Raw genomic sequence first — 23,692 nt, forward strand, 5'->3', positions numbered from 1 at the left:
AGTACATAATCTATGGATTTACCACCACAGCAATCCACTGATCACTATTTTGGATGCATTTAAAAGGAGATTACACAAATTAATGGAGGACAAGCCCATCAATAACTAGTAGTTATATGGTGACCATGTGCTACCTCCAAGTTGAGAGGTAGTGTGCACCTGAGTACCAGCAGCTTGGAAACAGTAAGCTGCTTATATGCTGTTTTTTGAACTTTTCTGTTGAAACACAGTACAGCCATTCCAGAATCCCCTACAGTTACGTGAAACCGCAGATACAGGCAAATGCCTCCCCCAACCCACCCTCTGGAGCTGAGAGGAGCTCTGCTCCTCTTGCCTCTGCTGGGTCCTCCGAGCCCAGCAGAGGACATGGATGTCTGTCTGCAGCCTCTGCCAGACTCAGACTGAGCCTGGCAGTTAAACGCAACTTCTGGTTTTTCCATGATGCCCTATATGGTATTAAAAACATTACTTCTGGTTTCACTGAGAAACCAGAAGTTGCATTTTTTAACTGTTGGGCTAAGTCTGAGCTGGGCAGAGGCCATGACGGATGTCTGCGGCCTCTGCAGGGCTCAGAGGACTCACCTCAGCTCTGGAAGGGGCATGCATAGGGGAGTACACACTGGGGGCATCCTGCAGACCTGATTCATGGATAAATGAATTTGCGGATACAGGATCTGCAGATATAGGGGGCCCCCGTATATAAATTTTTATAATAAAATAATTTTACACAATATATAAAATATATTAAAATAAATATATGGATAATATAATAAATATATTCTTCTCCAGAGGGTCATTTCCACTTCCTGGTTTCCCAGGGGAAACAGAATGTTGGATAGGTGAACTGTTTGTTAATTCAGCAAGTTTCTTATACAGCTGTACCCTTGGACTTAGCTTTTACACATGCTGCAGCGAAATAAGGACTATGCATCAGAGAGCACCATTATGAAAAATGAGTGCATTCTGATGTTTGCCCAAACCAGTTTGCCCACAAACCAGGATCAAATCATAGCTTGGGATGATGGTTTGTAGGAAAATGATGTTTTCTCCGCAAATTAGTCAGATCTGTTTAGTCCAGCGCCAACCTCAGTGCCAACCTCTCCTCTATCTTGTGCCAGTCAACTCACATCTTGAACTCTTGCAAGTCAGCTAGTAATCACTTCTGCTTTTTGAGAGTCTGATAAAAGCATGTGACATTTGCAGCGCAATCCTAACTTGTGCTGGAACAGGTAGGCTTGCAGGCCTGTGCTATATCCAGCACAAGTCTGGGGCTGGCTGAGGCTTGGCCCAAGGCAAGGGGAAAAAATTCCCCTTATCTTAAGTAGAGCCACAGCAGCCCCAATGGATCTATTTGGATCTGTGCCACCTGAAGAGGTGGCGCAGATCCGAACAGTCTGGAACTGCTCTGCACAGTCCAAGAATGGGGCTAGGATCTGGCATAGCTGCTCAGCACGCACCCATCCATGGGCCCATCTGCCGTCTGCCTCCGCCCACCCCAGAATGCCTGCGCCAGCCAAGCTTGGTGGGCACAAACTTACCGTCCTTTGTCGATGCAGAGGCTGGATGCAGCCTCCATGGGCCGGCACGACTCCATGTGCCAGCGTGGTTTACTCCCATGGAGGCACAAATGTGCTTTACAGCATGTTTACAAACCTCCCAGGCCAGTGCAAGGGACTTGAGCCGGCCGAGCACACCTTTAGGATTACACTCTTACAGTCTTTATTTTGCTTCTGGTAATCATGGAGATGGGCAAAATATTATGCCATCACCAACACTTGAATGCTGCTCAGTCCCCCCTTTGGCTGCCAAGATCTTCCTAGGCATTACCCAAATATTGTCATGTCTCGCTGCTTTCTGGAAAATGTTCACAAAACAGAGCTTCACAAAAGTCTCCTTGCAATCAGCCTCACAACAATGTTGAAATAGGCATGTGTGCCTATGGAAAGCCAGAACTGATGGTAATGCTTCCTAAAACCATAATTTTAGTTTAGTTTTAGTAATTTTAGATAACGAGAATTTGTACAGAATGCTTTTGTCAGAATCCCAATGGGGTTTTAGCTACATAGCTCTGTTTTTGGGGAGGTATGGGAAAAGAAATAAAATCCCTGTTTCATGCAATCATTTAAACACAATCGTTCGAAATAATCATCTTATATTACAGTTGAATTCTTCATCATTATTTGTCCCAGCTTACAAGTAAATTCTTACATTATAGGAACCACGTGCTTGTCACTCCCCTTTTATTTCACCCCATGACACACTAACATCATAAGAATGTAGAAACAACTCAGGAGGGACATGATTACATGGAAAAGTGATATTGGAATCAGATGCCACAAAAGGGATGAAGGATTAGCATGGTTCTTCCTGTGAGACCTCTTCCATGTGGTTTCTTTGTGGGATAGAGTCACTGGAAAGCCATGATCACAATTATCATGAACCTAACTCCTCATGGTATTGCTACGACATAATGCCATAGATGACAGATTGAAATTCCAGCTTAAATCTTTAAACTGGAGTACTAATAGCCAACCTTTCAGCCAGGTCTGCAATCCTAAGTAGGCTTGCAGAAATCAGTCCCATTAAATTCAGCAGGTCCATTAAATTTGCTTGAATTTACACATGTTTAGGATTGGTCCTAAAAGCTGAACCATCAGTCATTTAAGCATCAAGCAAACAAACACAGCAACAGCAGCAAAACAAGATACTTTCACTTTTGCAACACATTTGCCAGAGGTATTTAGTTCCACTTCTCTGCAGTATGTGTACTTTAAAGTTCTCATACATATTATGTCCACTTTAGTGCCATGAACATCACTTTTCATCATCAACAAGTGTGACAACCACTCATCCCAACCACTTTCAGCTGAGCCCTCTCATCTACAAACCGATTTCATGGTGAGAACAGCTTCCAGCACCTAATATGACCAGGATTTATAGAATTTTCTCAAGGCCATGGAGAGAGCTGTTAAAGTTCTTCATCAGGCAATCTCCAAAGTTTTCATGAGTTAAGTGATGCCATCAGGAAAACAGTCCCTTTAAAATCTCAGAAAATGCATCATAAATCTCTAGTTTGATATCAAGCATCTGCCTTGACCACGAGTTGTACCCCAAGGTTCCCCTCCTCTGATGAAAAATTTCCTTCCTCTGTAAAAGGAAATATGCACACACAACCCCCTTTTCAAGGTAGTATTTGTAATTGTACTATGTCTGTGCAGAGCTATTGAAGTGTTTCCACACTGGAATACTAATTACTTACTTGTCAATCCAAACTTGACTCAATAACAGTCCTCCAAGAATATATTTTGCACACAAATATCAAAACTTTAGTACTTGTAGTTTGCTATGTGTCAGCCGCACCTGCAGCCATTTCCTTGACTGAACTAACATTACCTTATATGACTGCATACCTGAATGTATGATTAAATGGAAAAGCTAAATTCTGCTTGCTGCGGTGAATCATTCTTCGAAGACATTTAATCCAAACCATTGTCCAGTCTACAGAATCCCAGGACTGTCATTTATTTTCAGGATTACCTTTAACAGGCTATAGCTCAGGCACAGAGCACGTGCTTTGCATTCAGAAGGTTCTGGCTTCAGTCCCCAGTATCTCCAGATGAAAGGATCACAGTTGGCAGGGCTGAAAAGTACTTCTCTTAAAGTCTTTGGAAAGTGGTTGTCAACCAGAGCAGATGATGCTGGGTAAACCGAGCAATGGTCTGGCTCAGTTACTATCAAGCTATGAAGCTGCCTTATGTGCCTCTGCATCAAATCTGGTTCAAGTATCCTTAGCACCCAAGATCTGAGTTCAAGTGTCATTCTATGGCGTGCAAAGCAAACTCTTCTCTTGTCCTCCTCCCAACTCCCTTCCTGCCACTCTTTTTGGAAGGCAGGTTAGCGGGGGGGGGGGGGGGAGCTGCAGGCCAAATTCTATCCAGCTTTCCAGTAGTGGTGCAACAGTGCCTGTGTGCTGCATCCTGAGGTAGGGAGACAGTCACATAGGCCTCCACTAGGTAAGGGAATATTTGTTCCCTTTACCCCTGCTAATTGGGTAAGGCACTTTTTCAAGTGGGTGCTCCTTTTTTTAGCAGGGGGAGAGTAACTGGCCCACCTCACCCCAGCACTGTCTGTTCTAGTGGCTGTCTGCTGGTATTCCTTGGCATCTTTTTAGATTGTGAGCCCTTTTGGGACAGGGAGCCATTTAGTTATTTGATTTTTCTCTGTAAACCGCTTTGTGAACTTTTAGTTGAAAAGCGGTATATAAATACTGTTAATTAATTAAAAATTAATTAATTCCCTTTCCTCAGGACTGCATTGCAGCTGCACCCACATGGGAAAGTTGGATAGGATTGGGCCCTGAGACTAGTTCCCTAGGGGCGCAATCCTAACCCCTTATGTCAGTGCTTTCCAGCACTGACATAAGGGCAATGCCATAAGGGCAATGCAGCTCTGAGGTAAGGGAACAAACATTCCCTTACTTTGAGGAGGCCTCCGTGAGTGACACCCAACTGCATGATGCTGCACATGTCCCATTGGTACTGCTATAAGGGGTTAGGATTGCACCCTAAAGTGGCTCCTCTCCCTTCCCCACCCCACCTTCTGTCCCTCTTGAAAGGTCAGCAGGTGGCAAGATACAAGGGCGATAACAGCCCTTCCTCCTCCTCTCCAAATTTCTTTATTAGAAAACCAGATCATTACTGTTAACCACAAGGTATTTACTAGTATCAGGGAGTTCTATGCAGTAAGGAATTTTGTAATGGTGTTGATTAAAAAATGCTGTTCAACAAGGCTTGGTCAACAATGCCAGGGTGTGTGTGTACACAGGCACACCCACACACCCACAGGGATTGATTACTTGCTAATAAGTCAGCTGAAAAGGAAATGGATTGCTGCTCTGTGTAACTCAGTGCTATTTATTTCAAGGGAGAAAAAGCGGTGCCAGCAACAAATGGCTCCTTTCAAGTGGAAGAAAACAATATCTATGCCCTCATTCAGACAATCACTTCTGGCTGCCAAGAAGTCATCAGTGCTTCAGCTCCTATCACTTTCCAACTGTATCACAGTATTCTTCTGTCTTATTGTCTACTGCATTCATTTGCCAATTGAAGTCTATTGTTTTCAGGTATCAAGCTCAGCATAAAACAACCTCTGAAAAAACAGCTTTGCCAACATTTAAGTTTACAAAAAACTTGTAACCAGCCAAATAATCAAAGATTAAACTTATATAAAACTTAAAAAAAAAAAAGTTTGTAATGTTTAGAGGTGCTTGAAAATGGTGTTATTTACTTTATTCAGAAGTAAGCTTAGTATGTGCAATAAGACTTAGGGAGCAATCCTAACTGCATCCTGGGCCAGCGCAAGTCCTTTGGCCTGTCCAGGAAGTTTGCAAATGTGCCGTAAAGCATGTTTCTGCTTCTGTAGGAGTAAGCTGTGCCAGCACATGGAGGTGCACTAGCCCACGGAAGCCAGATCCAGCCTCCACAGCAGCAGCAGCAGGTGGGTTCCAGCCGACAGAGCTTAGCCAGCGCAGAGGTCAGGGAGTGTGTGTGTGGAAAGAAGGCAGAAGGGAAGCATTCCAGGTTAGGGGCAGGGTGGGGAATGGGAGGTGGGGCCAGAACCCTGCAGTTATGCCAAATCTTAGCCTCATTCCCGGGCAGTGTGGCACTGCTCCATTCTGTGCCACCTTATCGGGTGGTGCAGATCCGAGTAGACCTATTGGGGCTACTGCTGCTTTACCCGGGGTAGGGGGGAAAGTCTCCCCTTGCCTCCAACTGAGCCACAGTCAGCCCCAAACTTGCACTGGAAATAGCGCAGGCCTCCTGGCCTGCCTGTTCCAGAGCAAGTTAGGTTTACACACGGGCAGCGCAATCCTATCTTCGTTGGCAGCCTTCAGTCTTGAGAGACTACGGTATCACGCTCTGAATGGTGGTTCTGGAACAGCGTCTAGTGTGGCTGAAAAGGCCGATTCGGGAGTGACAATCCGACCCTGGGAGCAAGTGCAATCTGTCCCTGGTCTGTCTCCTTGGCTATGGGCCTTCCTTCTTTGCCTCAGTCTGTTGGCCAAGTGTCTCTTTAGACTGTGAGAGGCCATGCTGCACAGCCTGCCTCCAAGCAGGCCACTCAGAGGCCAGGGTTTCCCACCTGTTGAGGTACATTCCTAAGGCCTTCAGATCCCTCTTGCAGATGTCCTTATATCGCAGCTGTGGTCTACCTGTAGGGCGCTTTCCTTGCACGAGTTCTCCATAGAGGAGATCCTTTGGGATCCGGCCATCATCCATTCTCACGACATGACCAAGCCAACGCAGGCATCTCTGTTTCAGCAGTGCATACATGCTAGGGATTCCAGCTTGTTGCAGGACACCAGAACCAGGGAACATCCACTAAAATTGAGTGTTGGGAGAGTTAGGACAGACAAAAGAAAATACTTCTTTACTCAGCATGTGGTCGGTCTGTGGAACTCCTTGCCGCAGGACATGGTGACGGCATCTGGCCTGGATGCCTTTAAAAGGGGATTGGACAAGTTTCTGGAGGAAAAATCCATTATGGGTTACAAGCCATGAGCTGTATGTGCAGCCTCCTGATTTTAGAAATGGGCTATGTCAGAATTCCAGATGTAAGGGAGGGCACCAGGATGCAGGGCTCTTGTTATCTGGTGTGCTCCCTGGGGCATTTGGTGGGCCGCTGTGAGATACAGGAAGCTGGACTAGATGGGCCTATGGCCTGATCCAGTGGGGCTATTCTTATGTTTCTTATGTTCCTCTGCTCTCCAGCAACATCACTGATTGCAGTTCTATAGCGGTTATACCTGAATTCTCTTGCATTCCAGGCTTCAAATGGATATTAAGGACATCAGCTGGATCAGGCCAAAGGCCACCTACTCCAGCACTCTGTTTCGTTATAAGAGCCAACCAGTTGTCTCAGGGCAGGAAAGAAAGTCATACCACTCTCCCACTATTGATCTCTTGCAACTGGTCTTTACAGGCATATTATTGTTGAATCCAGAGGCAGCACACAGTCATGAGTAGTAGGCCTTGTCTGTCATGAATTTGCTTTGCCCCCTCTTAACATCATTCAAGCTCGTGGTCATAACCACATTCTGTGGCAATAAGTTCTACAGACTAATTATGTGCTCTGTGAAGAAGTACCACTTTTCCCCATCATGAATTTCCTGTCAGTCAGTTTAATTGGATGACCCCTGGTTCTAGTGTTGTGAGACCATGCATAATCATGTCCTCCTTAATTGCCTTTTTCCCAAACTAAAAAGCCCCAAGTAATTTAGCCACTCCTTATAAGAAAGGTGCTCCAGCCCCATAGATCATTTTGGTTGTCCTCATTTGCACTTTTTCCAGATCTAAAATATCATTTTGAGGCCTGGCAACCAAAATTGTAAGTCTTGCAAAGGTGGAGCCTGTTTATCTGCAGGGATTCTGTTCCCAGATCGCCCATGGATACTGAAAGCCATGGATAAAAAGATTTGCGGTTTTTGGAGCTCACCTGAGCCTTGAACATGACCAGAGCCTTGTTCCGCTCACACCTGGGGCCATTTTTGAGCCTTGAAGGGGTGGCGCACAGCCTCTCTGAAGCTCAGAAAACCTCACAGACGTGACTGAAACAAGGTTCTGGCTGCATCTGGGAGGTCTTCAGTGGGGCTATCCAGAGGGTTTGGCAAACCCATGGATATCGAATTAGCAGATTAAGAGGTCCCACCTGTATGGCCATGCCATACATGGGCATTTGTATAGAGGCATTATAAATATTAGCAGTCTGATTCCCAATCCTTTTCCTAATTACTTCTAGCATGGAATTTGCCTTATTCACAGCTTCCAAACACTGGGTCAGTGTTTTCACTGAGCTTTTCATTATGACCCCAAGATCTCTTTCCTGGTTTGTCACCCGCATCTCAGAGCCCATCAGTGCAAATGTGAAGTTGTTGGTTTTTTTTGCCCCAGTGTGCATCACTTAACACTGAATTGTAGTTGCCATGTGATTGCTCATTCACTCACTATGGATCGACCTTTTTGGAGCCCTTCACAATTGGTTTTGGTCTTTATCCTCCTGAATAGTTGGTGTCATCACACACTTTGTTATTTACCTGAGATTCCGGAACATTTCTGAAAATGTTCCCAAAACAGATCTTTAAAGGACCCCCATTTCTTATTTCCCTTTACATGAAAATTTCCCATTATCTCTTGGTTTTCTTTCCTTTTTTTAAACCAATTATAAGAGGACCTGTCCTCCTATGGACCCTACTCCGTAACTAGAGATGTTTGTTTCCAGTGAGTAAGACAGAATTGCAGACTATGAAACACAAAGGGCTCACTTCTGTGGAAAATAAATAACATTGTTCTTAAACACCTGTATACATAAATATTTTTAAGTCTAAAACCTTGAGAGAGAATGCACATATAGACAGGAATTATAATGCTGACTTGAAACACCAGCACCAATACAGGAGCATGGCATTACAGCAATATGGTAAAGGCAAGGGAGCAGCTGCGACATGAAAGAGACCCCTAGCGGACAGGAGGAGATGTCCAGACAGCAGCCCTTCACCCCAGGCACCCTATATTAGAACACATTATGACACCGAGTTGGGACAAACAAAAAACAAATTATTGCTGTTGAAGTATTATTTTCACAATGCAGACTCCACATAAACAATCAAGCTTAGAAGTAGGTCATGGTGTATCCTGGAGGCTCTGAAACCATTGCAGAACATGGGATATTAGAAAGCACTATAACACAGGCAGATTATAGGACGCCAAGTGACCTATAGCAAATAAGGACAGTGCAGGCCCAGTGACTTCCACATGGAAGACATAATAATAAATACATCTTTCATACAACACATAGTACTAACCATAAAATTCTGATCCCCTCTTGTTAGGCAGAATATTCCCTTCCCAAGATACCTTGTTCCAGAGTTCCCCATGAATGTAATGGGCACTTTCTATTTCATAATGTTACTTTTCCACCAAACTTTACAGAACAGATACATTTTCTGAGGTTGTATACTACGTTCTGAAAATGTTTTTGCCTATCCTAATGAGACCAAGGTCTCATGATCAGCAAGCATTTGCAGAAAGTAATAGTAGCCTTTAAACATGTTTTATTTTTCAAAATAACTTGATATGATTTAGCAAACTAAGTCAGAGCTATGGAACATATCAATGGCTGAAATCAAACCCCAAACAGCAAGTAACAGAAATAAGTAAAGAGATGCAATGAGGAAAAGGTATGTTTGTTCCCAATACTGCTGCTTTAGACAGTTTTTTTTTTAATTAGAGTTGGAAAACTCTTGTTATAAGCCATGTATCCTCTGTGCCCAATACGAAATCTGCTGATCTCACATAAGAATAATAGTAACAGCTGAAAGGCAAGAGGGCATATATAACAAGAAAGAACAGGGGTCTCCAAACCCAGCCTGGGGGCCAGATGCAGCCCGCAACCAGCCTCTATCCGGCCTGTGGCCAGTCTCTGATCCCCTGAGAGAGACTGGGCCAGTTGACCAAACACAACCAGAGTTTTGATTGTGGGCTGGGGGAATGGGGGACATTTAAGTGTGTGCTTTATTTCTTAGGCTGTGTTGTTGCTTGGAGAAATCCTGAGCATTTGAACCCATTCATTTATTCATTCATCTAAGTTCCATCTCTATTGTAATAATAATAATAATAATAATACAGGTATTTATATACCGCCTTTCTTGGTCTTTATTCAAGACTTTATTCAAGGCAGTTTACATAGGCAGGCTTATTTAAATCCCCATAGGGATTTTTACAATTGAAAGAAGGCTCTATCTTTCAAGAGCCACAACAATTCAGATGTTTCGTTTTGATCTGGCCTCCATCCTGGCCTCCATCCTCCCACGCTCAGAGCAGATGGAATAACTCTGCTCAGCTTGTCAGCTGCTTCAAGGTCGTACGGTGCTGGTGGCCTCAAACTGGCGACCTTGTGGATGTTATCTTCAGGCAAATGGAGGCTCTACCCTCTAGACCAGACCTCCTGCCTGGTGTATTTATTTAAATTTTATTATTTAATTTTTTTCAGGCCCTTGACACTGTACTGGATATTTGATGCGGCCCTTTGGCCAAAAAGTATAGAGACCCCCGAGATAGAATAATAGCTGGTAGGTATGCCAATTTACTGAGTTTATTAAAGCCTGAGAAATTCCAAGTCATCTTCTGCAGTTGAAGATACAGAAAAAAACTGAAAAACCATCTCCCCCAGTGTTATCTCCTCCTAGGGAAGTTTTGCAAAGCCTTGGCATGGGACAAACTAAGTGAAACAAATAAAAACAACAGCAGCACAGCTATGAAAATTGCTACAGTGCTCTTAAGCTTCCTTTAAATTATGGTGAGCCACTTGGAGAAGCTCTTTTATAAACTGGTTTAAAGGTGGAGCCTCAAGGTTTCACCTTTCTGCCAAGACTCGAATCAGGTGGCATTTAGAGGAATGTCAAGGATTGTTCTGTACATTGACTACTCTCTTTCCCCACACTTTTGCCAACTTGCCACTACCAGACTATCAGTTCAGTATTATTCTCTTCCTCTCCACCATCACAGCAATGCCAAACAGGCTGCATTCCATGGTGGGGTCAGGCAAGCCAGGAGGCTTCACCTGGGAAAAAGGTTTTTTAATTCCCTTACCCTTGCATAACCCTCCCAATCCACAATGAGTCTCCTTGGACCTGTGCCAGCAAGTTTGCCAGCGCAAGTCCAAGGAGAGAAAAGGGGCAAGAAGGCCACTGCCAGAAGGGATAAGATCCGGTGCAGGCCTTCCATGATGGATTCCCCCCCTCCTGCTGCCTCCCCGCCCCCCATTACACCCCTTTCCCCACTCGGTTCTGACTCCACCTCACCTCTGTTCCACCACCCTCTCCTGTCTCTCCCACTGTCCTACCTGCTCTAGTGAGTAAGGAATCTAATGATGGTGGGGGCAGGAAGGTGCAGAACTTCCCACTGGCACTCCTGGTAGCATGCTAACTCGCATGCTCTCAACGCCTTTTGCAACAGGAGCTGACTGCTTTATGGCAGTCAGCACCGCTGCAGGAGCCTTGCCACTATTGGGTGGAAGATTGGGGTCTATTAAGTGCTTATTAAAAATGAGCACTATGCACACTCAGTTATAGTGTTGAACTATTATTTAAAAAGCAAACAAGATTTTTGAAACAATCATCAAAACTTTGACTCTTATGCGTTAAAAGCTGTGTACTTAGTTTCATGAAGATATCAGGTATGTGTCCAGTTCAACCAAAAGGTACATTTTTTTTTCTTGAATACATACCATTGATCTGACCTTTTAAAGAAAGTTTCTTCTACATCTCTGCCATATGTGGAACATCTTTTTCATCAAATGAGCATGTGCACACATCTAGTGTAGGATAGTAATTTTGATTTTCACTTCAATCATGAAAGCATGTAATTTCAGCGCCATGTTTAGAAACATATTTGAACGTTTTCTGCTGGAGTTCTGGTGTGAAATTGAACTACGAGTACTTTGGCTGCCTGGCAGAGTTTCTACATATGTACACATTTCGTATGTACGACATGAGGCTTTTGCAGGAATCATTAGGAGATTATGCATTTGCTAACAAGAACTGCATGACCAATCACCTGCCAACCACCACTTTAACTGACACTTCCCATATTTCAGCTTGACTGTAGGTTTTCCATGCTGAAATGAATTAGCAACTGAAGCCTTAACACCAAAGTCCTTATTTGCTAATGTATAAACACTTATCTTATTGGTATATTCTTTACGAATGTGTTTCAGGTTGGGGAGACCTTTGTAAAAAAAGATTTGCAAGAAAATTATGTATAAAAAAAACATGCTTAAGGAAGAGAGAGTTAATTGTATTTTCAGAATTTAAAAACCGAGTGCTTGCCAACCTCAGTTTTCCTCTGGTTAAAATCCGAGATGGGAAATAGCAATTAGAGGAGTAAACAGCTCTTTCAGTATCAGGAAATGCTACAAATAAAATGCAAGCAGCACATTTAGAATGACCAGTACTCTTATAGCTTCAAGTCAAAATATTTTTTGTTCTTTATAAGCATAAAGGTCAGATTCCTGCTTTTGTCTGTTTTTCATGCTGCAGCAACCCTGAGGCTAGAGCACGATGAAACTGATGTAAGCTGAGCAACTGCAGAATAACACAGGAATGTGCACACAGGTACATCTGTTTCCACTATGCATTTTTTTCTTGCTCCAGTGATGTCATTAGAGCCCCTGGAGGCTGGGACGGTGACATCAAGATGTCACTTCCAGATTCTCCCAGAAGAGAAAGCAATGGCCATATTACAATCTCAGTCCTGCCCTGTTCCTTCTCCTTTGGAAGCTGAGCCTCCAAAGGAGAACAGGGTAGCACAGAGATTTAAAAATAATTCAAACAGGAAGAGGTGGCAGACATATCTGTGACATCACTGGTGGTGGTGGTGCTGCTGCTTCTCCTGCTGCTGCCGCCATCTTGGGTGGGTGTCACCCCTTTCAGCCTGGCACCCAGGGTGGCCCACCCCCCATTTGCTACACCAGTGCCTTGCTGTACTATCAGCATTCCCATCAGGCTGCAGAGTCACCTGGCAAAGGACAATCTTCTGCCCATTTTCAGCCAGGGTAGTGCTGTGTGCGAAGCACTGGGGGACAGGGTGATAAAAAACATGACTAGGTCGCACCAGGCAGGCTAAACACCTGACAGGACAGTGCCTTCATCACACACATGGTTCCGAGTGGTGTCTTGAACAGTAGCGTAGCTAGAGGGGGAGTAAAACAGTAAATACAGCAAGCATCACAACATGCCATGTAAGCAGCCCCTCCCACTTGCTGTTGGAGCTATTCCACGCAGCAATGGTACTGTGAAAAATCTGTACCTGTAATAAATGTTCTAAGCTGATAGTTAAAAACTGATATCCTTGATTCTTATTCCTAAGAAGAGAACCTCTAAATTAAAATAAATAATAAAACTAATTCAGCAACATTAATATCAGGCAGAAATCTTAAAACATGAAAAGTATTAACAGCAAAAGGATCCAGGGAAAAAAACATTGGATTTACACAAACCAAGCCTTTTTTTTTTTAACTTGTTGCCTAAATATGCAAAGTGAAAGGGTTTTGCAGCATCTCCCAGGGCAATGAATTCCAAAGTTTAGGCACTGCTATGTAGAAGACTCAACAAATTATCCCCTCATTCTATTCATCTTTTTCCAAACCACCAATTTCCCTCCTGAAAAATTTTCATTAGGTGGGTGGTCTTAGTTTTACTTTGTCATGTCAGATTATGAAATTTAGTACTAAATGTGGTTGCCAAACAAGTAAATGTGTTACTGATGCTAATTTGACATGGGGAAAGAGATGCCACATGTTGCAGTCCATGAATACCATAGTAATAGCAACAGAAGTAACACAAATCAAATGCAAATGGAGTTAAAGGCAACTCCAAAGTTTAAACTTAGTTTCAAATATGAGTCATAGCATGATATTTTCCCCCTTGTGAATGTTCCCTTTATCAGAGGAATTAGAAATGACTCAACGTTTGATTTTCGGGTAAATCAACCTTGTACAAGTCTGAGTGGTGTAATCTGCACCAGAGACAAGCTCTATGTACAGCTATTTGCTGAATAGAAAGTCACAAGGTCAAAAATGCTGACAAAAACAATCACTGGCATTGCCTGGAATCCTGCTGAACTTTTATGTATGCTGCATGTCAAAGTTCTGAGATCCCACTGTGCTGTCTGGATCCAGTATAAGGACCTCAGACTAGTCCTTTAGCTAGTACTGGAACCAAACTGAGTACTGCTATAGCAGTTGCTAACAATACTATGAGCAGCCCAATCCTAACCTGCACCTGTGCAGCAAGGCCACATGGCCTATGCTGTATCCATTGCAAGTTGGGAGCCAGCTGGAGGTCTTCTTGGGGCAAGGGGATATTTTTCCCCTTACCATGAGTAATGCCCCCATCTGCCCTATGGGGCTACTCTAATCACCACCAGCTATTTAGCTGGCAGATATCAGACCAGCCCCATGTAAGAGTGCCTGGCTGGAGAAGGTGGTTAGGATATTGTGGAGAAGCCCTCTGCTGATCCTGTCCCTCTTCTGGGCCTGATCCACTCCTGTTCCACCATTCCCACACCCAGAAATGCCCCCACCCATGCCCCCGTACCACTCAGCACCTTACCTGTCTGTGATGGTGGCTAGGGACTTTGAATGCAGCACAAGTGGGGTGACACACAGCAGGTATCCCTGCTGGTGCAGCCTACTGTTCAGGTGCAGTGAACATGCTTTGTGGTATGTTCACAACACCCTTGGTTGGTGCAGCAGCCACTGTGCCAGCTGAGCGAGAGCTCAGGATTGCACTCTCAGTGTCGCAAGTGGAACAATGATTCTAAAACCATCTTTTTGTTGTTATTTAACTCATACAAGTTCTGCTAAATACTCACAGGAAAGGAAGAAAAAAAAAGATAGCTAAAGCTGCAAATCCATAATACAAAAATGGTCAGGCACAAATCTAACAAGGGTTAGCTTCAGAAATTCTTCAAGGGCCATTATTCAGACTCATCTCATTCCAATGAAGTTCATTTTACAACTGGCTTATACTTTAGTTAGCATCAGTGTCAGCAAGGAAAGCATGTGACCAGAAAATGAAATATGATATATGCAGTCACTTGACAGCATCTCATCTTATGCGAATTAATTTATAAGTATGAATAATGAAAGAACCATGTTTTTCATTCTCTTCTAACTGGGCTTCTTTGAGGGGTATTTGCCTGAGGTGAGAAGCGCCAGAGCTATGATGACTCATCACGTCACAACGGACTTGACTAGATTCACATGTAAAGATTATAAAGTGAGAATTTAAGCTATCACAAATGCTTGAAGAATCTGTAGTGTTTCAAGCAGGTATCTTTCCCTTAATATTTCAGTTAAACACTATATTCATAAATGGCTTTGCTGGGACAGCCCATTTCTCAAGCCCCATCTCTAATAAGCTACAGTGCAACTGATTTCCCTCACCTTCTCAAACTTCAGAATCCTATTTCACAGCGGTTTACCAATATTATGGGGCCTTTCCCTTGGAATAGGTTGAGTTTCAACTACTATGCAGTAAACCCTTGTTGTGGCTAATCTACTAAGTGTGCTAATCTACTATTAAGACATGTAATGTGTTTATGCTTCTGAAGTCCAGTTGCCACTATGAGGAAACTGGGAGGGAATATCTTCTAAACACAAGATTTAGACATAAGCCAGAAGAAAAAAACAACTCTGCCACAATTTATTCTACCAATGCCTGTTCCACTTTCTCTCCTGGTAAGCGAATAAAAATACTGTAATCTGTAATCCCATACAAACTGCCATCGTACTGCAGAATAGGATTTCTTCCCTAAATGCTGACTTTTCAGTTTTCTCCAAGCAGTATAAATTTCAGACTAAGCGCTTATCAGGCCAAAATTGGGCAAAGCCATTTTCTTAATTGTGAGATGACACACAAATGCCAATACTGATTAAAAACAAAACAAGATAACTGAAATTATTTAAATTTCATGTAACAAGGATCATGATGAGTGCATTTTTACCCACTGTCTTGCAAGAGGAGCCAATTGTGTAGGGGGGTTGAAGTGCAATCAATGCATGTTTACTCCAAAGTAAGTCCCACTGTATTCAATGAAGCTTACTCCCAGAAAAATGTGCTTAGGATTTCAGCCCTAGGCAAAAAATGAGAATAAAATAGTTAGGCCATTATCAGTTTATTTGTCCATCTAGCTCAGTATTTTCTTCACTGATAGATAGCAAATCTCCAGGGTTTCAGAGCCATATGAGGATATCAGAGACTGAACTTGGGGCCTTCTGCACTCAAAGCACTGAGGTATGTGCAACTCCCTCCCCCAAATCTGGACTGATTAAGTCCCAACTATCTGAAAATTTCAATAAGATCCTTTAAAAACAGGATGGAGGCAGCATTAATTAAATGTAGGATTTCTTGACCATGTGATTAGCTATGTAAACTGCTTTGTGAACTACTTTTTGTAGAATAACAGTATATAAATATTCTTAATAACAACATTTCAGGGTCACTTCCTCTTGCCTCCTCTGTCTCAGCACTATGAAACTACTTTGCATTTCTTAGTTTTGCAGTATTTAGCTGGCATTCCTTAAACATCTATATTGCAGGACTTCCCTCAACACATTCCAGACATGTGACTTGTTTTCATTAACTACTCCAAAAGCAGAAGGCTGCATACACAGCCATTCATCTATCCTTCTGCAGCATTTTGCCTTGAATATTTAAGCAGTGGGTGGAGTACAACCACTACTCTTACTCTGAAACCACAAACTGAATTGTTTACATATCTGAAATGAATCATCAAAAAATAGGATGCCTTTAAAAGACCACTGAAAATAAGTTACTAGAAAAGAGTTGTTTTTCTTTAAAAAACAGAAAAGAAAGATTGATGCAAAGGACACAAAGTTTCAAATACAAGATGGAAACAATTTATGAAATGCCAAGAAAGAAGATAGTTGCATCCTTTCTAAGACTTTTTTCTTATTATTTCTTATAAAGATACAAACAACTAGTCCCCACTAGAAACTTGAATAGCAGATCTTCCTAGGAAACAGAAATTAGCTAGAAGACTGGAAAATGAAGACTTGTTCAAATAACATATTTCCGATAACATTAAGAGTGCATCTATTTGCAACCTAGATGCCATAAGAAATGGCTTTAATAAATAGCAGAGGCAATAGTTAATCACAGTTTACAGCCATGAGATTTAGTATTGAGAGACACAACAACAGTTATAATACAAAGCATAGCATCCTTGTCTGAGAGAACACAAGACAGCCATAAGAACATAAGAACAGCCCTGCTGGAGCAGGCAAAAGCCCGTCTAGCCCAGCTTCCTGTATCTCACAGTGGCCCACCAAATTCCTCAGGGAACACACAAGACAAGAGACCTGCATTCTGGTACCCTCTCTTACATCTGGCCATGCTTAACCTTCTTGCTATTATCCAGCAACTTCTATCAGTTCTGCACATTAATTTCCTGCAACATTGGTTATCAGCTTCAAGTCTGTAATCCATCTCTTAAACTGTTTCTTTTCTCTCTGACTGTCCCTTTTCCTGCTTTGTATTCTCCTGATTGGAACAAGCCATCTTACTCCTATTAGTCTATTATTCTACTCTTGCAGTGCTCAGCACTACACAAAACTTAGAATTGACAGAGTCACTCCTCACAGCTGTTACAATCTACATGAAGCAAAAAGAGGTGTTATTTTGACCACTGGCTTGATTTGTTTCCACCTTCTGTCCCAGATATTCTTTCTTCTACTCTGCCCCTCTGTCAACCATATTTCCCCAGCTCTATCCAACCATCAGTCTCCCTCTCCTGAAACCTTTCTCCAAAGCCTTTTTTTAAGCCACCATGGATTTTTCCATTCTGTATTGTCTGCTACCAGATTACTTCCCTAACTTTGTTATTCATTTAGCAAACATTGGCATTTTCCCCTCTCATCTCCCTTTTCCCTAGATTATAAATCTACTGGCAAATAACCCCATCACTTCTGCACAACATCTAACACACATTGTTGATAGTTTACTAATAATAACCTAGCCTTGAGTGCCACAAGTACTAGACAGTTGGCCAGTGGCCAAAAAACCCTATTTTAAAAATTAGACTTACTCATATTTATTAAAATATGCAGCTAGAAGATAAGAGCTGTCTACCATGCTAGCAAATTACAGTAACTCCTAACATAAACCTGAGAAATAGAGCAAGTTCAAAGGGAGACTGCCTGTAATTCTGAATCATATTTTGAGTTGGAAGCAGCTTTTGAACCTTCTGTGGCATGCTTCTGCTGTGAAATATTTTACTTTCCAGTGTGGTAATAATGCATGCTACTTATTTAGAGGAGGCTGCCAGAAGAGCATGAATCAAAGAAATTATTATAATTTTGCAGTTTATAAATGCAAATTATAAATGCAAATTATAAATTTGCAGGAGGACACTAATTTTGGTTATTGCTTTCCCTTTCACTCACACTACACTTTCAGAAAACCTTCATAGACATGCCTCATTCCAAAGTTAGGTCAATAGGAATAAAAGGTTGTTAGATAATAAATTCACTGGCGGTACATAAAAATTCTCACACCTGAATCAAAGTATTCCCTCACTGGCTTGAAATATTCCATTGGAACAACATCATGGAGATTTCAGTTTACTATTGACAGATGTATTATAAGGGTAGACATCTATCGGAAGACTCTCAGAAAAGTTGCATTCCAACCAGACACAGCCAGTAAATGACAGTTACTTTTAAAATAGATCCTACACTGACTGGCAGAAGGGCCAAACTTCAAGTTACAACAGAATGTTTCAGTATCATCATCATCATCATCATCTTCCTTCTTCAAATATTGCCCGGGGGGGGGGGGGGTTGCACAGAAGAAAAGGGTCAAAACCATAATGGGTGGTAAGGAGTTTTAGTATTTTCCCCCTACTTCAGTTCTAGTTCCCATTAAGCTCCTTGTGTTTTATGGTTTGTTTTCCAGAAATATTCCATTGAAAACCACAGGAAGGAGTTTTTCTAATTAAAATAGAGTGGGGGGGGGGGGGAGATGCAACTGATATTGGGGAAAGGTATTAAAGTTGAACACCCCCCCCACTGTGCCCTAAAAATAAGCTTAATGCAAGGAATGTGTTACCAAAACACTTTCATTGAACCAGAGAAAATGCATCTCTCCTCATTCTTACTTTCCATTTCATGCAAAACACTCATTGCAATACTGGCTTCTTTGAAATTTCACCTTGAAATGAATTTTTAGTGTTTGACAAGGTACGCCTAAATGTGCATTGCTTTAGTTAAGTTGTTCAATGTTTTTCTAGCCATGCTTTTTAATGCCTAGATACAGTGTAAACAAAGGAACACTGGGTATGTAGGTTGTGCAGTCAGCTGCACATAAATGGATCCAGAATGCAAGGTGGCTTTTGACTGACTGCACTCTGACCTGCTTACTCTTTGTTTTCCAGAGAGACTTGACCCAGTTTACATCGCTATTCATAAACTGACTTTGGAAAGAGTACCTTAGAAAATATATACTCAGTATTTCCAAAACTATTCTGAAAAATATGTTGAATCCAAATTTTTTGAACGTTTCTCCCTAAAGCTAAATAAGATTTGCTACACTTTAGGACTCAGGCAAATACAAAATAAGTTTGTAAGCATCTTGTTTAGCCCTATCCCACCCTCCAAAGCTTCCCTCCCAATAATATTTGTTACATTTCTGAATGAATCAAAGTTTCAATAAACAGATTGCTTTGAAGCAGTAAACTATCAATTCTTACATAGGATAAACACTGTTACAGGAGATTCACCTGTAATAGTAATAGCATGCTTTGATAATAAAGGTACCCTCATCCTTTGTAATTTTGTTGCAGAAAGAATGGTTACTATCCACAGTTGTTATAGTAAGTTTTTACTGCTAATCAGTTATTTATTAATTACTATAATCTACTTTTTCATCAGGTCATTGTAGGGAACCTTCCCTTGTAACCAAAGATTCCTAACATAATACATTAGCCCATATTCTTTGCACCTGTCTTGCAAATACTTTGACACTCTCAGGTATCTGCCTTTTCTAACGATCACAGTGCTTTTAGGTGTGATTGGCATTGTACTTCAATTGTAGCCAGCCATCAATTGCACTTACTCTGATATGGATTTCTGCTAGTCCAACATACTAGCAGATCAGCACAGGATATCACATAAAACTAGAGTCAGTGTATCTATCCATAAGAACATAAGAACAGCCCCACTGGATCAGGCCTAGGCCAATCTAGTCCAGCTTCCTGTATCTCACAGTGGCCCACCAAATGCCCCAGGGAGCACACCAGATAACAAGAGACCTCATCCTGGTGCCCTCCCTTGCATCTGGCATTCTGACATAACCCATTTCTAAAATCAGGAGGTTGCGCATACAGATCATGGCTTGTACCCCATAATGGATTTTTCCTCCAGAAACTTGTCCAATCCCCTTTTAAAGGCGTCTAGGCTAGACGCCAGCACCAAATCCTGTGGCAAGGAGTTCCACAGACCGACCACACACTGAGTAAAGAAATATTTTCTTTTGTCTGTCCTAACCTGCCCAACACTCAATTTTAGTGGATGTCCCCTGGTTCTGGTATTATGTGAGAGTGTAAAGAGCATCTCCCTATCCACTCTGTCCATTCCCTGCATAATTTTGTATGTCTCAATCATGTCCCCCCTCAAGCGTCTCTTTTCTAGGCTGAAGAGGCCCAAATGCCGTAGCCTTTCCTCATAAGGAAGGTGCCCCAGCCCCGTAATCATCTTAGTCGCTCTCTTTTGCACCTTTTCCATTTCCATGCACCTTTTCCATTTCCATGTAACTATGACTAAAACAGGCAGTTCTTCTACAAGGTATTCCTGCCAAGTTTGCTGCTAACTCTTTCTGGGGAAGCTGACACAAGAAAACAGCCTTACAGACCAATCCTAACCAACTTTCCAGCATTGATGCAGCTGTGCTGATGGGACAGTTGCTGTATTCTGTGACGGGGAGGTAGTCATTGAGGCCTCCTCAAAGCAAGGGAATATTTGTTCCCTTCCCTTGAGGCTGCAACAATGCTGGAAAGTTGGTTAGGACTGGGCTGCTATCTAGTGTTGGCAGTAGCCTTCTTGTATGAATATTCCTTTCCATGCCTGGTCAATCCAAGTTAAGGACAATGTTTGTAGAATTTATTTTAGGTGCATATGTTGAGGGTTTGTTCGCCAACTGTGCTTGTATTATGGTTAAACAGGAAGCCATTGAAGGTGGAGATTGAGTATGACATTATCCTGGGATGGTGACAGCAGGAGAATCTGAAAAACACTGAAAAAAAATCTACCCAACTAACCTACCACTATTAAGCTCTGTGGTTTGTTCTAAACTCACATAATCTAGGTTATGATAAATCAGAAGCAAACAAGGTGTTCTGTGCTAGAAGTACCTGCCAAATTAAAGGTGTAGTTGGCTACAATGTGAACAACTCAAGTACGAGGAGTTGAGTACAACTCAACACCTCGTATCAGGAGGTGACTAGGAAAGTTACAGATTTAGCCCTGACCGAATGAGCTTTTCATCAGCACTATGCTGAAAAAGCACAGTAAAGCACTTTCCAGCAGTGCATTTAGCAGTGCACTGGTAAGAAGACCAGAGCCTTCCTGCATGGAGCAGGTAAGTGTGTGGGAGGGGGTGGACTGGGCAGTTATGGGGCATAGTGGATCCTATCCCCTTTTCCTGCACCCTCCCTTTTTCTCTCATTGGACGTACACTAATGAAATTGTTACTGAAGGCCCAAGGAAACAAATTGCAGGGCAGGAGGCTTAAAGAGGTCCTCCACTGGATGCAGCACACCCATTTTTGGTGCAGCTGCACCAGCAAGGAAGAGGGAAGGATAGGATAGGGCTCATAATGTTATATTTGAAAGCAGTTTCTGGATATATAAAGTCTTGACCTCACTTTAGAGTTATTGTACAGTGGAATATATTTTGTGAAGCAAAAACTCAGAGGCAATGGCAAACTAGAGGTACTCCATCACAGATGGTGGGACAAAGATCCTGTTTGTGTCCTAGAAAGAAAATGCCAAACACAAAATTAAGACAAGGTAGGACATGCTATAAAATATCAGCAGAGGGAGACTTCAGCTGCAAAGCTAAGCTTGTTAGGAAATAAATTTCACAGAACTAAGTGGGAATAACTTCTGAATAAATTTGCTGAGCGTCCGGTTATTTGAATAGGTGATCATGACTACCACATAGAATGCCAAGTACTGAACGGGAGAGAAATGGTAAATGAGAAAGGCAGAGATAAAATTACTAAAGACACACATGTAGAAAATGCTGCTGCTACCTAACTGATGAATTGCTAGAGAAAATAAATTGTCCAATATGCCAGAGGCATATTATAACATTATAAAGCATGCAGTTGTATATGAAAGGCAGTGCCTCTGGTATGAAGGAAGGAGACTTTCAGCAGCTTGCATTGATATGATGCCTGACATTTTAAAACAAATAGCAAATAGTGATATCAACTTCAGTGTTTCTTTGGAGCAAGAGTCCCAAACTATGAAGTTTCTTCACAGAAGAATTTTAGAAGTTATTCGTTGTTGCCCTTTCAGAGATGTTATAAGATTTTCCTCTTTCACTGAGATCATGAGTGAAACATGAATTTTCTGTGACTGTTTCACTAATATTTTGATGCTATTATGGGCTGTTCGATTGCTTTTTCAAAAAATCTGAAAACTGCTGTCAAGCTGTGGGAAAGCAGTTTAGAAATATTTTAATTAAGAAAGCTTATTGAAGCTTACTGAAGCAGGAAAAAAGAAGATAGCTGGTCATTTGGATGCACGGCAGTGCAAATGTATACACACACCCCTTTTGGGGACAGAAGCTTATAACTGCATCTCTGGTGCTATCATGATCATTGCACCTATGGCTGTGGTCACATTGGCTGTATTCCTGTCAAGGTTCTGGTACTTGACTATTAGAGGGTATCAGTGTAGAGCAGCAATTTTCAACCAGTGTGCCGCAGATGGTCTGCAGGTGTGCCATGGGAATTTGGGGGAGGGTCATTTATTATTAGAGCCATTGGTGGATGTTAGCCCACCAGCAGCAGCATGGTGTGCCTTGTCAATTATCAAAAAGCTGATGGTGTGCCTTGACAATTTTAACACCTTGTCAGTGTGACCTGAGATGACAAAGTTTGAAAATGGCTGGTGTAGAGAAAGATTACAAGATAACATAAAAAAAAAATTAGCAAGAGCCCAACTCATTTAGACCTTAAGAAAGCTTATCCAGAATAAGGAACAGAAATACATTTGACTTCTATAGTTTTGAACTCAGTTTTCATTTACAGCATTCAATACAAATTTGAATACAGTACAAATGTGTGTTTTTGTATGTGTTAAGCAAATGTATTCAGATGTGCCTTGAACAAAATTTTACCATTGTATTCCTTATTTTCTTCCACTAAGAAGCAATAACTGGTAGTAGCCAAAATTTTACATATTGCCCTCAAGCAAGTGCATGGTAATTTTTTTAAAAAATTCGCACTCTAGTGGCATACAACTGAGTAGGCAGAGCAGAATTTCTTGCAAAAACCTTGCATATATACCCGTTGCCCTGAGACCAGCTGGAGATTACACATACATAAATGTTTCAAGGCACAGGGGAATCTTGGATGTTAACTAGCTACTGAGGTCATACCAGTTAATGTTCAGTACAAACAGCTGTGCACTTTACTCACTGAATCTTTTATCAAGGACACACTCACTCACTCACTCACCAACCAAACCTAACTAAAGCATTTAGCATAAATAAATCAGCAGCTTTTGTTGACTTTAAACTAGAATAATCCCAAGATTGGATGTAACTTTAAGCAGCCAAAGATTTATTACTTCCATATCCAGCAGGAGCACTGCCCATACACAATGCCTGGCTCTGGGTAGCTTGACTATGCAAAGCTGGGGAAAAAAACAGCCAATGTAGAAGACTCTTTTCATTGCTGCTGTGCTCATTTGTATGACATCTAGGACTTAATTCGAGCTGAGTTGGTTTGTTAAGGAGATTTCTGAACACATCAGTCTGAAGGGTTTTTTTTTTTGCTCCCAATCCCCCCATGAATATGTGATATGAGAAGCTTAATCTTTCCCAC

At 42.0% G+C, this 23,692-nt stretch overlaps 1 protein-coding gene and 1 long non-coding RNA gene across 6 annotated transcripts in view; one reads left to right on the forward strand and one right to left on the reverse strand.

Moving 5' to 3' along the window:
- MAPRE2 (microtubule associated protein RP/EB family member 2) overlaps positions 1-23,692 on the reverse strand; it is a 139,027-nt gene that overhangs the window by 113,550 nt on the left and 1,785 nt on the right. The gene's annotated exons all lie outside the window — the stretch shown is intronic.
- LOC136649764 (uncharacterized) overlaps positions 21,137-23,692 on the forward strand; it is a 45,288-nt gene continuing 42,732 nt past the window's right edge. For all 3 annotated transcript variants that reach the window (XR_010794441.1, XR_010794440.1, XR_010794439.1), the window contains exon 1: positions 21,137-21,214. This is a non-coding gene — a long non-coding RNA (uncharacterized lncRNA). The remainder of the gene's footprint in view (positions 21,215-23,692) is intronic.

Source organism: Tiliqua scincoides, chromosome 4, assembly GCF_035046505.1.
Source record: "Tiliqua scincoides isolate rTilSci1 chromosome 4, rTilSci1.hap2, whole genome shotgun sequence".
NCBI classification, from domain to species: Eukaryota; Metazoa; Chordata; class Lepidosauria; order Squamata; family Scincidae; genus Tiliqua; species Tiliqua scincoides.